This window comes from Raphanus sativus, chromosome 3, assembly GCF_000801105.2.
Source record: "Raphanus sativus cultivar WK10039 chromosome 3, ASM80110v3, whole genome shotgun sequence".
NCBI classification, from domain to species: Eukaryota; Viridiplantae; Streptophyta; class Magnoliopsida; order Brassicales; family Brassicaceae; genus Raphanus; species Raphanus sativus.
This window is the reverse complement of record NC_079513.1, coordinates 5,902,545-5,918,880: the sequence shown is the minus strand read 5'-3', so window position 1 is coordinate 5,918,880 and position 16,336 is coordinate 5,902,545. Positions and strand designations below refer to the sequence as shown.

General features: G+C 31.7%; 2 non-coding genes and 2 pseudogenes across 2 annotated transcripts; 1 reads left to right on the top strand and 3 right to left on the bottom strand.

Annotated features, from left to right (window-relative positions):
* Positions 1-10,176: 10,176 nt before the first annotated feature.
* LOC130510262 (small nucleolar RNA Z195/SNORD33/SNORD32 family) lies at positions 10,177-10,262 on the bottom strand. Its single transcript, XR_008943940.1, has one exon. It is a non-coding gene; the product is annotated as a small nucleolar RNA Z195/SNORD33/SNORD32 family (small nucleolar RNA).
* A 74-nt stretch (positions 10,263-10,336) lies between these two features.
* On the bottom strand, positions 10,337-10,426 carry LOC130510307 (small nucleolar RNA U31b). The gene has a single exon (XR_008943984.1). It is a non-coding gene; the product is annotated as a small nucleolar RNA U31b (small nucleolar RNA).
* A 1,811-nt stretch (positions 10,427-12,237) lies between these two features.
* LOC108832596 (nifU-like protein 2, chloroplastic) lies at positions 12,238-13,509 on the bottom strand (annotated as a pseudogene).
* Positions 13,510-14,810: 1,301 nt separating this feature from the next.
* Positions 14,811-16,336, top strand: part of LOC130509918 (mitogen-activated protein kinase kinase kinase 1-like) — a 3,899-nt pseudogene continuing 2,373 nt past the window's right edge.

The window sequence follows — 16,336 nt, the reverse complement described above, 5'->3', positions numbered from 1 at the left end:
TGGATGGTTAAAACCATTCCACTTTCACTTTCTATTTACCAGCTTATAGCTTTCTCCATGATGTTGGATAGTCGGATTCATCTTGTATGTAATCCGTGTACCTTGGCCACAATATGATCACCTTTGTTTGGCTCATGGTCTCATTGAATTCGTGGGAGAAATATCATGTTCTCTTATCCAACATATATTCCCGATTTTCATCTCATCCTTAGATGAGGTATTTCATCCTAGATGGCACATAGGTATGTGGTGGTTTATTCATAAAGTCTTAGGATGGTCTATATCTGGATTATGACCCTTTATCATCTTTAGACGGGAATATCTATGCTCACTTTATATGGCCTGATGTATCTTATCTTTCATACATGTATTCTTGTGGTGTACCCAAGCTTATAGACTTTTGAAGTCTCAACCTTATAGGTTATGCCTTATACGGCCAAACTATAATGCCTTATGGCCTTCAGCCAGGCTTATCATGTTCGGGTTTTATAGTATGGTCATGGACCACACAGAGTGTTTATTCTCCCCCTCATGAACATGCTATAAAATATGTTTGTTTGTCCTCACTTAAACGTAATGATTGGACGGCCAGCATGGTTTTAGACCATGATACACGAATTTGTGGTCTGGTCATGATCACGGGTTTTGTCCTCACTACCCTCATGATCAGATTATACTTTCGTGTTGCTTGGAACAATGAAGCCTACTGAGTTTCCCTTGTGTACATGTTTCACAACGTGAGATCTTATGGGATAACTCTTTGTGCCTTAGTAATTTTAAACTTTGCATCAAGTTCGGACCAGGATGGCTAATCCGGTCATGCCATAATGTGTATAAATTCGTTGGTGAACCTTACTGGTTACCTAGGCTTTTATGCCTTATCACACTGATCCTTAGCATAGTATTAGGTCAGTAGGAAGAATGTAGTCCCGACCTCTTTTATATGTATGCCTTTGGCGATTTTCATAAGTTAAAAGGAACATTTTCTTTTGCTTTACTTTGCCCATTGGTTTATTATTGAAACCATTTTGAGGTGGCTTGAAAATGCCACTTCGACCTTTACTCCCTCCTCGGCCATGATTGGATCTACAACTACGGTTATTGTGGTATCCTTGTCCACGGCCAGTGGAGATTTTGGGACTTTTTCAATGGGTCTTAGGTGATAAATTTCGTGTCTCTTAAGGCCATGCCTTAGGCGTGATGGTCTAGACATACTCTTCTCGAGTTTTCATTCTCATTTGTCAATCAAAAATATTTTTCAAGCAAATCAATCAATGAAGATAAAAGAAATTTTTTTTATTAATGCTATGAAATTTTGAGTGACAAAACACCAAATCATAAGCATGAAATCAGAATGTCTAAAGGCTTTAGACAATGGTCTAGCCGGCCACTCCATCTGTCACTTTGGACGTGGCTCCCATGGATTCTTCATCATCACTATCTGCCTCATAGCCGCTCATATCATCTTTCATCTGATTCATCTGTTCATTTTGAGATAAGTATAAGAACAGATCGTTGTATGTGGTGAAACCTTTATCTCGATAGGTTAGTTGTAGGAATAGATCTTTTGGATCTGTTGTGGAGAAAACTTTTTCAAGTAATTCCTCCTCTGTCAACTTTTCACCACAAAACATCAATGTATGAGCTACTTTGGATAGAGCATAATTGTATTTTTCCACGGACCCAAAGTTCCGGAAACTGAGGCTCATCCACTCATGCCTTGCCTTTGGTAATATCACCTTATTAGTGTATTTGGACTTTAACTATGTCCAAAGGCATCGAGAGCTTTGTATATCTTGGTACTGATTTCTCAGTTCCACATTGAGATGATGGCGCATTACTGTTAATGCCTTATATTTCTCATTCTCGGTTCCATGATCATCCTTGATGATACATTCACTAAAACCTTCTATCGTTAGTATAACCGAGATATTTATTGCCCATATTAGAAAGTTCTCTCCAGAGATATCTAGGGTATCATAGTCCATGGGTTGGAATCTCAACATCTGAAATCATATCAAAATGATTTAAGTGTTACATACAATTTCTGATGCCATTCGGCTATACAAGAAATAAAAGGCACTCGGCCAGTATGTAAGCAATAAAGCCATATGGCTTGTGTGACCAATGCCATTTGGCTATTACACATTTAAGATCACACGGCCAGCAAACAAATAAGAGGGCTACACAGCCAGTTTGCATTCTCTTTAGAAATTTACTTTCTCATAACTCATCCATCTCTTAATCAACTTGTCTGATTTATAAATCCCTTGAAAATAGTGGGATGGACGAGTGCATGGTCTAGCCATACCATATGGTATGCTACATCGACCCATGCGGTTTAATGGTCTAGTAGTAGCATTCGGTACACTTCCTCGACCAAATAAAACGGATCGTGATTTAGCTGCACTGTGGTGCGCATCATCCATCACCGGTGATTGTGGATCACCGTGGATCATCGAGGATCACCGTGGATCACCTTGGATCACTGATCATCATAGATCATCGCGGATCATCGAGGATCATTATGGATCATAGATCAACGCGGATCATCGTGGATGATCACCGTGAATCACAGGTGAAAAATCTAGTTGCACCTGAGGGTTAACATCATCGACCATTGATTTTGTTTTATGGTCTAATCGTACTTAAGAGTACGTATCATCGACCTTTACTTCGTATGGTCTAGTCATACCTATTGGTATGCATCATTGACCTAAAAGAAAATCATGGTCTAGCCACACTATGGTGTGCATCATCGACCAAAAGATGTGGAAAACATTAACCTTATGTTTTGTTTGGACATATAGCGTGTCATCCTTAAAGGTGTCACTTGTTGTCCATACAAAACGAAAGTCATGTAATCACATGGTTTATATTTTAGGGTTTAGGGTTTCTTAAAATCGGATTTAAACTTTAAGGATTAGGGTTTAAAATTCAAATCTGATTTTAGGATTAGGTTAAACATTGACCTTAAGTTTTGTTTGGACATATAGCGTGTCATCTTTAAAGGGGTATCACTTGTTGTCCATACAAAACTAAAGGGGTATCCTAAAACTATTAAGGGTTTAAGGTTTTGATTTTAAAATAAAACAAGAACTAAAATCAACCAAATCAAATCGCAAAACCTTCTAAATCGGATTTAAGATGAAGAGAAGTTTGAAATCCGGATTGCTTGAACCACAAGTAAAGATTAGGGTTCTTGAGATCTTACCTTTAACTTTGCCGATTCTTCTCCTTGGTTCCTTTTTTAGAAACTCTTGATGGTTGATCTTGGAGCTGGATCGTGCTGATAACGTGTTCTAATCCTAGTGTTCTTGTCTTAGAACAGATCGAACTAGAGAGAGAGAGAGAGAGAGAGAGAGAGAGAGAGAGAGAGAGAGAGAGAGAGAGAGAGAGAGAGAGAGAGAGAGAGAGAGAGAGAGAGAGAGAGAGAGAGAGAGAGAGAGAGAGAGAGAGAGAGAGAGAGAGAGAGAGAGAGAGAGAGAGAGAGAGAGAGAGAGAGAGAGAGAGAGCCGTATGGCTTAGAGATGAATGAATTGTTATGTTATTCCATGAGTAATGAGTTCATTATATAGGATTACATAGCTTGGAGACAAAGTCTAATAACTTGGAGTAGGGAACAAGTAAATCTAGAACATTCCATAATAGACATCACACAATATTCATAACATATTTGACAGTTTTGCATTATTTGGACATATTTTTAGAAAACAATATAGTGTGTATAAAAAATATTATTAGATTTAAGTTATTAGTTTTCTGTAACAAAATATTTTTTGGATTCACTATTAATAAAATAATTAATAAAATATGTTCAAAACCGTTATAAAATTATTTCTATAATATCATATGTATTTATATGTATATTATAAATATCTATAATGAAATTTATGACATTTAATTGTTTCCATAAACAAATTATTTTAGTTCATCTATATTTAAGATGTTTAATTTGTTTTTTGGTAATATGTATAGATTATATTATGTAATTTTAAGATTTGTTTCATTTAAAATAACTTAATTAAATAATGAAAATTCAGATACCAACAACCAATCAAATTAAGAGAATTAATTTTAAACTTCACATATGGATGACACATAAGAAAATCCAATAATTGATTTCTCAATTAATATATAGAAATATTATCAATTTATATAATGTAATATATGATATTTAATTGTTTTTATAAATAAATTATACTAATTCATCTATACTTAAAACTAGGTGTTTTGCCCGCATATGCGGGCACAAATTTCTTATAAATACTTATTAGTTTATGTCTTATTAATCTAAAACCAGCATAATAAATTATTAGTTATGTTTTTAAATAGTTAAATCAAACATCAAAATATTTATATATGTCAAATACTTTTAATCAAAATATATACTTATTATTGTGTTAAATTTTTTTAAAACACTCATATCTTAGAGATAGCTTAGAAAATATATTTATATTTTTTGGTTGACTAATATTTAGTAATAAATTGTTTTGTATCTTAATTTTTTTTAACTTTTATAATAAAAATATTGTTTTCAGATAGGCACAAAAAAGAATATATATAGAAGAATTATCCTTTTTTGATAATTCTAAAATATTATTTTGTAATCAATTATTTAATATAGCATATAACATATAAACTTTATATCATTAAAATAAACTAGTGAATAGTTAGAAACTAAAAATAAATTAATAACCTATCTAAAAGTCTAAAACCTAATAAAAATATGACAAATAAGAAAAGCTAATATAACATATAAATTTAATATTAATAAAATAAAATTCGTTTTTATTTATATAGAATATTCATCAAGGCTATTATTTTAATTTAATGATTTAGTGACTTAGTTCAAAACAAATAATACATCAATGATAATTTAGCTTAAACTTAATAAAAATATGATAAATAAGCAAAATTAGCTAAAATATGGAGAACATGACAAGTAAGCAAAATCACTTCATAAATAATAGTATACTAGGTGACCGGCCCGCACCCTGTGCGGGCATTGTACAGTTTCAAATTATGGATAAAATAGTGCTCAGGTTTGGAAGTAACGGATTTTAAATCATAAGACCACCGTCTTTGGGATAAAGCATCAGACACAAGAAAAATGCTGGTATTCAATATTTTAAAAAGACGAGATGGAACAAAGTAACTTCGGTATCAAGAGTTAGTTATTGTGTATATTGTATAATTGCAACGTCCCAAAATATTTTTTGTGTTTAAGAAAATACTTTATTTTCCAAATCTGGAATTAATAGTGTATAGGTTGAGAAGTAACATATTTTACAAAAAAAAAAAAAAGAAGTAACATATTTTACATTATCATTAATTAAAATTGTATTGTATATGTGTTGTAATTCTTTATTTTAGGTGAAAAAAAATTTATGCATAATTTTACTCGTAAAATTTATGTAGACATATTAAAAGAAAATATAATAAAATTGAAAATATTATCCATAAATTATATAAAGTATGAAGTACAATTCTCGATAAAGAAAACAACTTCCATTAGAAACCCGGCAAAAATAAATTTAATTTTGTAAGCAAATGGATGGGTTAACATAATTTGAAAGATTTATAAATTTGTAAATTTTATTGATATAAAAGAATATTAAATGAACAATACTTAGGTTCACCCCTGAGGTGAACTTATGAATTCACCTCTTTCATTATTTCAATCATATTACCATAAAAATTAATGTCACATAAATAAATAAATTATAAATTACAAATAAAATAAACTTTAAATCATAAACTCTAAATTCGAACCCTAAAACCAAATCTTAGATCTTAAATTTTAAACCCTAAACCCTAAACCCAAACCTATACCCTAAACCCAAACTATATACCCTAAATCCTAAATCTAAATTTAAATCTTAGACCTTAAACTCAAACCATAAACTCTAAACCCAAACTCCAAACTCTAAACCCTAAACCCAAACTCTAAACCCTAAATCCTAAACCTTCAACCCAAACTGTAAACCATAAACCCGAACTCTATACCCTAATACATTTGATAACCCAAATGTATTTGAAAATTTTGGGTTTATAGTTTACGGTTTGGGTTTAAGGTTTAGGATTTAGGGTTTAGAGTTTGGGTTTAGGGTTTGGGTTTAGGGTTTAGAGTTTGGATTTAGAGTTTATGGTTTGAGTTTAGGATCTAGAATTTAAATTTAGATTTAAGATTTATGGTATATAGTTTGGGTTTAGGGTATAGGTTTGGGTTTAGGGTTTAGGGTTTAGGGTTTGGTTTAAAATTTAAGATCTAAGATTTGGTTTTAGGGTTCGAATTTAGAGTTTATGATTTAAAGTTTATTTTATTTATAATTTATTTATTTATGTGACATTAATATTTATGGTAATATGATTGAAATAAGGAAAGAGGTGAATTCATAAGTTCACCTCAGGGGTGAACCTAAGTATTGTTCATATTAAATTGACATACCATGATCGGAATAGTCAGAAAATTGATTGGCAATAAAATACTATCGATCTTCATACTCATCATTACCCATCTGGCAAATACAAAAAAAAAAATTGTAACCATTTATATACTTTTAAAAAAATATTGGAAAAAAGTAGATAACAATTACGTACCCTCCCTACAGAATTTCTGAAAAACTTGTTTGTATACAACATTCAATGTTTTTGTCTCCGGCTTCCTTTCTTTACCAGTTATTAGAATTTTTAATCCAGCTCTCGACTTAACTCTTGAAAGTGCAACGTACAGCTGACCATGAGAGAACACTGGCCTAGGCAGAAACAAATCAACACTTTCTAGTGTTTCACCTTGGCTTTTGTTGATGGCCATCGCGAAAGCCAATGTAACGGAAAACTGTCTTCGACGCATTCTGAAGGGAAACATTGTGTCAGGTGGGATGACATACATTCTAGGAATCCAGACTTTGTCTCCAGCAATAGTGTTTCCGGTTATAATTCTACCTTTTATCACATGGGGCAGTAACTGAGTAACAATTAGCCTATTACCATTGCATAAGCCATCTGCAAGATCCATGTTACAGAGACACATAATATGAGCACCAACCTTCAGCTTCAAATAATGTCTAGGCAGTCCAACCACTTTAACACTGTTCAAAAACTCTGGAGGATATACTACATTTTCTTCTACGTCAACATCGGATGGGATAATACTGTCAGAGCTAAGGTAAACCTTCTCTTCACCTGAAAGCATATGTAAATCCTTTACTTTAGTGACATGTAAAAAGTCACTCGAACATAAGAGTAAACACAAAAATATGTTACCTGGCAACTGCGAAAGCATGTAATCATTTATTTTATCCACTTCATCATTTGTGGGAGTGAGAATGGTTCGATGTCTATGCAAATCCTTATCTGTTGAGGTTTGAAAAGCTTGTTCATAAACCTCTTTTGCCATAGTCTCAATAGAATCTTCTCCACTATTTTTATCAGCAAATCAGAAGGGATGTCAATCTCAACATGACCGTCGTTAGGCAAATTTTTTTTCCATCTCCAATATCCAAAATCCATTTTGAGAAGGATTGAAGCTCTTTTGCTGCATCATCAGTAAGACCAGCGAGCAATCTCATGTGCATGCATTTATACGGTTCTTATGTTTTATGTATAAATATTATTAATATATAATCAAATGTTTTATGTATTATTAAAACTAAATTTGTTCTTCATATGTTTTATGTATTATTCATATAAATATGTATTATTCAAATACGATTCATATGTTTTATGTATTATTAAAACTAAATTTGTTCTTCATTCAGTCTTTGTGATTCAAAACTATAAGCCTTTTAGACATTACTTAATTCAATCTACTTTAATGTTTAAATTATTATCATATACTTTGAAATATGAAATAAATAAATCATGCATGTGCAGGCATCAATATGATTTATATATTGCCTGTATAGCTATTATTATTAGTGAATAAGTGGATCGTAATTATATTTCACTCTTGTTGTATCTTTGTATCTTACTCATTTAGGTTTCTCCACATATTAGTCTCTCTCTCTCTCTCTCTCTCTCTCTCTCTCTCTCTCTCTCTCTCTCTCTCTCTCTCTCTCTCTCTCTCTCTCTCTCTCTCTCTCTCTCTCATCGTAAACCTTTTTTTTTTGAAAAAATATAAAAATGTAAACATTCTTTTAATTCATCGATTATCTTTAACTACCACAATTTTGATTTATATGGGAATGTTTCCTAGTTTAATATTTTATCATGACTTTTTCTTGGGTGAATTACCAACTAATCATAGTTTGCCAATTAATATACAGTTTTCTTTAAAGATACTTAACACAAATAATAATAATTTGTGTTAAGTTTTAAAAATAAATGAAAAATATTAGTAGTTGCCAAAAGATGAATTTTCTTAACAATTTTTAAACAGTCACAAAGAGTAAATCATAAACACTAAACATTATACCCTAAACCCTTGGACAAAGCTTAAACCCTTGGATAAAAATCCAAACACTAAACCCTAAATTCTTGGATATACCCTAATAAAGTAAATTTATTAATTTTATTTACACTACACATTTTAATTGAACCATTATAAATATTTTATGTAAGTTTTTTACAACAAATAGTACTTTCAAGATCATGAATAAACGTTTAAAAAAATTCTAATGAATCATGGCACAAAGTTGTGGTTTATGTAGTTTTTCGTTTTAAAGTTTAAAGAAAAATCTTTTAAGAAAATGTAAATTAGGGTTCAAATTCACGTTCAAAGATATTATCATAAGATCCAAGACTACTTTGGTAAAAGAAAAAAGATCCAAGACTAAAAAACCCTGTGATTCAGGCTTGAATAGGTGGAGCACTATGGAGATATTGTTCTTGTCAGCGAGCATTGGAACCATCTCAGGCAACTCTTCAAAAGTTTGCTCTTTAAGATAACTATAAAACCAAACGACCATCTTCTCTAATATTTTGTTTTTTTTTAACATAAGTTCCATGAAGGAAGCCACGTGTCTCGACTCTACATTCCAATGACTCAGTTTCTCAAAGATCCTCGCTTCCAAGCTCCAACGCTGATCCCGATTCAAGCTTTGCAAATCCAACTACGTGTCAATATACTCCTCCTGTACAACAGAAAAGGTTTTCCGTTATGCACACTGATAGTCAATATTTCAGGTTCTACAAACCCAAAGTGAAAGGACATGCATGGTTCTACGACTATATTTAAACTCGCTAATAGTTAGAATGGTCGAGGAAACTAAGAAAATAAAATAGGCTTATGGAAAAATACCGGTATGGTGCCAAACTCCATTTTGTGTATTGTTGATAGCTTCATCAATTCAGGTGAGTTTTGTAGCACCCTGGCTATACCAGGAATTGAATATTGAGAGATCATTGTCTCAAGTGTCAAATCTTTGACCTTGAAGTTCGGAATGGGAACACGGCGGAGCTCGGCAAGAGTTTGAACCTAACAAGAAACATAGGTAGATAGTAAATACCGAAACCCAAACCTCTAAAAAAAATAAAAAGAGCTAAATAACTAAAGCATTTCAAGACAAGAAAATCAATGATGATTGACACCTTTTACAAACATCTATAACTGACTTATCAAAAAGTGAATATAACATAGACCTAATGGAAACCAGAGATCAAGCTCTGTAAAAAATGAAACAAACAAAGTGGGTTTGGTTAATAAGTACCTCGTTGACACCAGAGATTCTTTGTGTGAAAACAAAGTGTCTTCTTCAAGATTGCTCATTCATCAATGTATTTCTTTTCATCTTTTTGAAACAGTGTAACCGTACTTTGAACTGTATATTGATTTCCGTCGACGGACAAATCTTATTTTCAGGAATCTATTGTAATACCTCGGTCTCTTGTTATTATTTTGGGACTTTCCGGATTCTAGCTAACCAGAGTTATTAGGAAATACATAGTTCCTTGAAGGCACACCAACATGTTTAACCAAAACATAGTAAAAACAAAACAAAGAATACATAAGTGGAAAGATATAAACAGGGGTACAGTAACAGAGAGCTTATCAAGAGAAAGCAATCAGTTTCGCAAAACCTATTTTAATATTCAATCTACGCCTTGAATTACGAAATGTCCAACTACTTTTATAACTTTGGACATCAGATACATCTAGGCATTCATTCATTCAACCAAACATTAATTAATGAAAACGAAAGAAAAAATAAAAAAGATTTTACTAAATTAACGAAGAGGTCAGATGGTAGTGCATGTCATTGGTTCAACACTATTGTTCAGACTTAATAGACATTGGATAAATTATCCTCATTCCTCTTCTTCTAAACGATCAAATAAACCAAAATAAAATATTGAAATATTGAAACTATTGGATCAAGAAAACCATTTTATGAAATCAGATAATGAAAAGTCAATCACCATGTTACATCCATCGTAATGAATGCAAATAAGACTGGTGCGACAATTACGTATCATCACATTCCACCACTACCACCATCAAGAACAACAAAAGATAACATAGCAACAGAACAACAAAACAGAAGAAGATCATAAAGCAATTAACTTCAGAGAATAGAGCTGACGACGCATGTTATTTTGTTTCGAAGCCAAGTCTGGCCGTTGTATATATAGTCAAGTCACACAAAGCTACTCGAGTCTAGGGTTTTACTATGAAGCATAAATGGCGTCGTTCCAATATGGGCATGTGTCGAAAGATATTAAATTTGTATTGTCATAAAAGATATGTATATGATATGATTTTAACTTGCACAAGTAATCAATATTAATAAGGTAAGTTAATAAAAATAAGTTTCCTAATTAGATACAAATCGTTAAATGTCATTAAGCAATGTAATAAATGGTCGACATCAAGAGTGAATGATTTAACATATTTGCAATAAGGAAACTCATTAATACACATATTTATTAACATTCTTGCGCAAGTTATAATTAATGTAATAATATATGTATAAAATTATTTTCTAAAATATTTCAGATATATGACTTTTTTTAATATTCCAACACAATAATAAATTTATATATTTTTTGTGAACACTTTTTCAAAGCCAACAAAATTTAATGTTTAATTTATTTTTAATAACATAAATAATAACTTATTATTATTTTGAATTAATAAATATTTTAAAATAAAATAAATAAATATGTATTATATATCTATATTTTATTTATAATATAAATTATTAAAGTTGTTTATATAGTTTTTTTAAATGATGTTTCATTTTAGTTTTAAATATAAAAATAAATTAATCGTAAATTTAAATCATTTTAAAATTTTCAAATATTTTAAATTTCACCTAAATTTTTAAATAATATTGTTGGTGGCTAAACATATATTATTTAGTAATACTTAGATCTCTGAAATAGCATTTATTTAGTACTTAGTGAACGTTTTGATTTATTAGTAATTTTAACATATTTTAGTATAATATAAATTATAAAATAATATAAAATCTATGTGTGTGCTATTCTTACCAGGATAAGAAATCACATTTTATGAAAATATGAAAAGAAAAAGACACCTAGGTTAATTTTTTGTATAATAAACTCGGATGATAAATTGTATTCTCGATTTATGAGATTTCTTAACATATATAAAAGAACTCGGATGAGAGTGTTTGGAAGCATAGATTAATTGGTTCTAGGTTAATAACTCTTACCAGCCGGTTAAAATAAATCAAAAAGAAATTAGAAAAAATGAACCAATAGAATTATAAAAATTAATCCTAGAAGCTCTCTATGAGTGACACCTAAGCAAAAATCACTAAAGTGACTTCTCTTTTGATGTATAGGGGGATATAGATGTTTATTGTATGTTTGGAAACATATATTAGATTAGATAATTCTAGAGTTAGTTTCCTTTTAAAAATCTTAATTAAATAACTAAAAATTAAAAACTATCAACCAATCAAATTATAATGATTAATTAGAAATCTCTCGTATGAACAAACCAATCAAATTATAATGATTAATTAGAAATCTCTCGTATGAACAACATGTCAGAAGAAATCACTTAAATGATTTTTTATTTAATATATTGGAGGATGAAATTAGTAGTGAGACTTTTATTCTTGTGGGCTATTTGCTGAAGAAAACCAAAAAAAAAAAACTACATTATTTAGTAGATTTGCCCTAGATTAAATAGGATATAGTATACTTTTGTTGAATTTTGAGTGGTATTCATACAATTGGCCCCATTTATGAATAACGCAAGTGTTTTGTTATGAACATGTGGAGAGCAAGATTTTCGAACCCCAGCCATATCCACACTCAAAGTTAAAATAACACAAAATTAATTATTTGGGCACAAATAACAAATGTCAAACACAGTATATGTACATAGTAACTATACAAAAAAAGAGACGAGTTCATATAAGTTGAACAGCTGCAATAGAAGGAATTTTCTCTCTGAGTTTCTGAGTTACTGCCACTCGTACGGTCATGACCCCAGCAGCAGGTCCTGTGATTCTTATCTTCACGATCGGTTCTTCAATCTCCACCAGTTCGAGGGATCCATCTGCTGTTCCGATCAAGTAAGGCCTGATTTCTTCAAGCACCTAAGCAAAACACAAAATGCTTAAACATCACACAGTGAACTCAAGAGCAAGACACATAAAGATCTCTACTTGTTCATGATTCGAAAAACAAAGAAATCCCGTTTGCTTTGCCTCTAGTTCCGGTTTCACGTTTAGCACATAAGTACATATACATATAACTTAAACTAACCAAGAAGAAGAGTATAATACCTTTTCAATGTTTTCGTCATTGAGTTCAAGGGCCAGTCTCTTCATCTGCAACTGATTCAACAGCCACTATTTCAGGGATCTTTTCCATGAGGCGACGCTCGATACCCATCTTCATCGTCGTAACAGAACTTGGGCATGAACCACACGCTCCCTGCAGTTTCACTCGAACAATATTGCCATCGATCTCATGCAATGCCACATTCCCACCATCAGACATAAGGTATGGTCTGATTTCGTCCAAAACGCTTTCAACGTTTTCCTCCGTCAAGGGTACTTCCAAGATTGGGTCTGGGGTTGCCACTGCCTTTACAACTGTAAAAATCCAGAGTTCGAGTACTAAGCTACATGAAAATCAAGAAATCGAGTAGTCTTTCTAACAGGAGAAAGAGAAGTAATCTGACCTTGGGATCGTCGTCGACTAGAGAGAGATTGAGATAATCCTGGAAATCGATTACGAGGCCTAGCTACGAGAGCAAAAGCGCGTTGGGAGTTCAAACTCTGCCATGAAATTAGGTCAGAGATTCGTCCGAATTGGATACGAACAAAAAAGGCATACCGAAAGTTCAAAAATCACCTGAGCAGAAGAAAGAAAACGAGAGAAGGAAGGCTCTAGGGGTAGGGTTCGTGGCGCCGACCTGGGAATGGATGCCGGATTTAGCGCCAGCGATTGCATCTCTCAGCGTTTCTTGTCGGAAAAAAACCTAATCGATTCTGGAATTTTAGGACGGAGATTCCTTTTTATTGTTTGAACACTTTGGTGTTTTGTTCAAGGTTTTCTCCGTCGGCCTAAAATATAAGTAAAATTTGATTCAAGTAAATATCCATTTCGGTTGCACGAAAAAAGTGAATATCCATTTTTTTTTGTCAACCAAGTAAATTATATCCATTTCGATTCCGATTCGGACAAACTGATGTTTATTAAATCTACAAAGTAAATTAATATTAATATATAATATCCACAAAAATAAAAAGTCTTAAATATTTTTTTTTAACTCTGGATAATTATGTTATTACGAATTATGAAAATGTTACAAACGATTTTATAGCCGACAATTCTACCGTCACTGACTGCATCACTTTACCTGAACCACTCTATCGGATCTATGTCTAACGGTACTCCTTGCGTCATACTGCATAATCTCTTGTAAGTCTTCTCTCCTTTAATTCGCAATTTTTTGTTTTCATTCGGACTCGAAATCCAGACCTCTTGATGTAAAAGTATTAATGAACCATTAATCAAACAAACTCGACCAATGGGTAAGTCTTAAATATTAATGTTAAAAAAACAGATGTTGAATCAGATCCATTTTATATACATATATATATTTCATATATATTATATATATATATACTATATATATATATATATGTATATATAGTATAATTATTACATTCCATGTGAATTTTATAATAGCTGTTTTTAGGGAAAACGGTCAATTTCACCCATGAACTTGACGTTCCATTGTTTTCATACACGAACTATTGGATCAAGCCAAAACATCATGAACTAATTTTTATTTTGAATTTCCCACATGAACTTTTTCTGGTCAATTACTACATAATCGGAATCAATTTCGGTTTAGTTGCTGATGTGGTGCTTACATGGACGCCATATAGGAAATTGGGTTGATTCGGTTTGACATGTGTCCAATTTTTTTAAAATCGAATAGTACAAAACGACGTCGTTTTGATATTTTAAAAAAATTGTTGTCAAAGAGGGTCGAACCGTAAACTTAGAGTTCTTCACAGAGTGCTCAACCACTAGACTAATTATACTTTCAACGATTATGTTCCATTACAATAATACTTGAACTAAATATTTTGTCAAGCAAATTCACGTCTATGAGAGTAAATAGATTAAAAAAAAAATCTAATCTATCTACTTCATCTCCTTCGATCTAAGATTGTCTCCAATGAATCTCTTGTCCAGTAACAAATTCGTCAAAAATCACCAACTAATTATTTGCTTCCCGTCTTTCTTCGATTGAGACTTGAGTGTGACTGTATCACGGAAGAAAATGAGTTGAACGTAAAATCTGGGGGGCGGGGGTTCTTTACTGGGTGGTCTACGTCGCGATTCATTGAAGAATTGAAGAAGAAAAAATGGCTAAAGTAAAGAGGGAGACGGTGGTGGCATGCATGACTTATTCCCTCTGCGACAATCTTCTCTGTGACGCCACCACCATCTCTAAGTGCTTTCACACATGTTTGTTCTTATTAGAATATTGTGTTCAAGTATTATTGTAATGGAATATAATCGTTGAAATTTTAATTAGTCTAGTGGTTGAGCACTTCATTGAAGAACTCCAAGTCTAGGGTTCGATCTTCTTTGACAAAGAATTTTGTTAAAATACCAAACCAATGTTGTTTTGTACTATTCGATTTAAAAGAAAAATTTGGACAGATGTCAAACCGAATCAAACCAATTTCCTACATAGCGTTCACGTAAGCACCACATCAGCAACTAAACCGAAATTGATTCAGGTTATGTAGTAATGACCATTGGGAAAAGTTCATGTGGGGAATTTCAAAATAAAAATTAATTCATGATGTTTTTGGCTTGATCCAATAGTTGGTGTATGAATACAATAAAGACGTTAAGTTCATGCGTGGAAATTGGTCGTTTTCCCTGTGTTTTTACTAAATTTGTTATTTAGTTTTTCAAAATTTTTAAAGTGTAGATATTTTTCGTTTTTTAATAAAATACTGTTTATAATATTTTTATCAGTTATTTATATTAAATAATAAAATGACCATGTAAAATATTCACAAAATCACTATATATTGGCCAAAAAATAAAAATTAGTACAACAAAGAAGATTAATTCATATAAAATTTTATAAAGTTTATATGCTAATTGATTTCAGGGCTTCTTTCAAAAGTGACTCAAAATTTCAAGTCAAACACAAAATAACCTATGTTTTTTGAAACTTTGTTTTGTCATATTCACCCTAAAATTTTTTAGTTATTCACGAAAATGCCGTTATTTTTATTTTTCGAAAATTTGATGTTTTTACCTTACCATCCTCATCTTCACCAAATATTTACAACTTTGCCATTGACATCAATACCTAAACACCATAAACTAAAACATTGAAAGTGTTAATGCCCTAAAGTTTTGAATTTTTTTTTTCATCCTTTCTTGTTTCCTATCCACACAAACAACATATCTTATACTTTCTCTCAAAATCCAATAAAAAGCTGAAGATTTTGAATACAAAATATGTAACGTTCATAAGCTCACGATTCTTGGTGATTAACGAGTAGGTAGCTGCTATGATGAAGTTCTGGATGATTTAAGAAGGCACGCAAGTCATCACATGAGTTCAAGGTATGAAATTACGAACCACATTTTTTTTTCAGATCTGTTCGACGAGGTCTTCTTCATCGAGAAGAATTTTAGAGAGCCTTCTAAAAATTTTGTTGGTCAATGCATAGGTTAATTTTGCAATTGACCTTTTGTATATTTTTAATAGAAAACTTCCTAGAAGTCTTCTAACTTTCCTTTATTAACAATAAAATTTGAAATTCTTAGAGAAGACTTCTTTTGAAATCTTCTCGGATAAACATGTTAGTTCTGAATTTGACTGAAGTTGATCATAAATTTGACTTTTGTAGAAGAATTCTGA